Source organism: Orycteropus afer, unplaced genomic scaffold, assembly GCF_000298275.1.
Source record: "Orycteropus afer afer isolate SDZICR_OR568_19922 unplaced genomic scaffold, OryAfe1.0 scaffold00026, whole genome shotgun sequence".
Lineage (NCBI taxonomy): Eukaryota > Metazoa > Chordata > Mammalia > Tubulidentata > Orycteropodidae > Orycteropus > Orycteropus afer.
Genome location: NW_006921613.1, coordinates 8,233,239 through 8,233,552, shown reverse-complemented (window position 1 = coordinate 8,233,552; position 314 = coordinate 8,233,239).

Genomic DNA, 314 nt, shown 5'->3' with positions numbered 1-314 from the left:
TCCATCTTTTGGCTATCGTAAATAGTGCTGTGGTGAACATGGGTGTGCATATATCTGTTCTTGTCTTGGCTCTCACTTCTTTAGGATATGTACCTAGTAATGGAATGGCTGGGTCAAATGGTATTTCTAATTCCAACTTTTTAAGGAATTGCCATATTGCTTTCCACAGTGGTTGTACCGTTTTACAGTCCCACCAGCAGTGTATGAGAGTCCCATTCTCTCCACATCCTCACCAGCATTTGTTATTTTCTGTCTTGTTGAACTTTGCTACTAGTGCTGGAGCAAGATGGTATCTCATTGTTGTTTTGATTTGC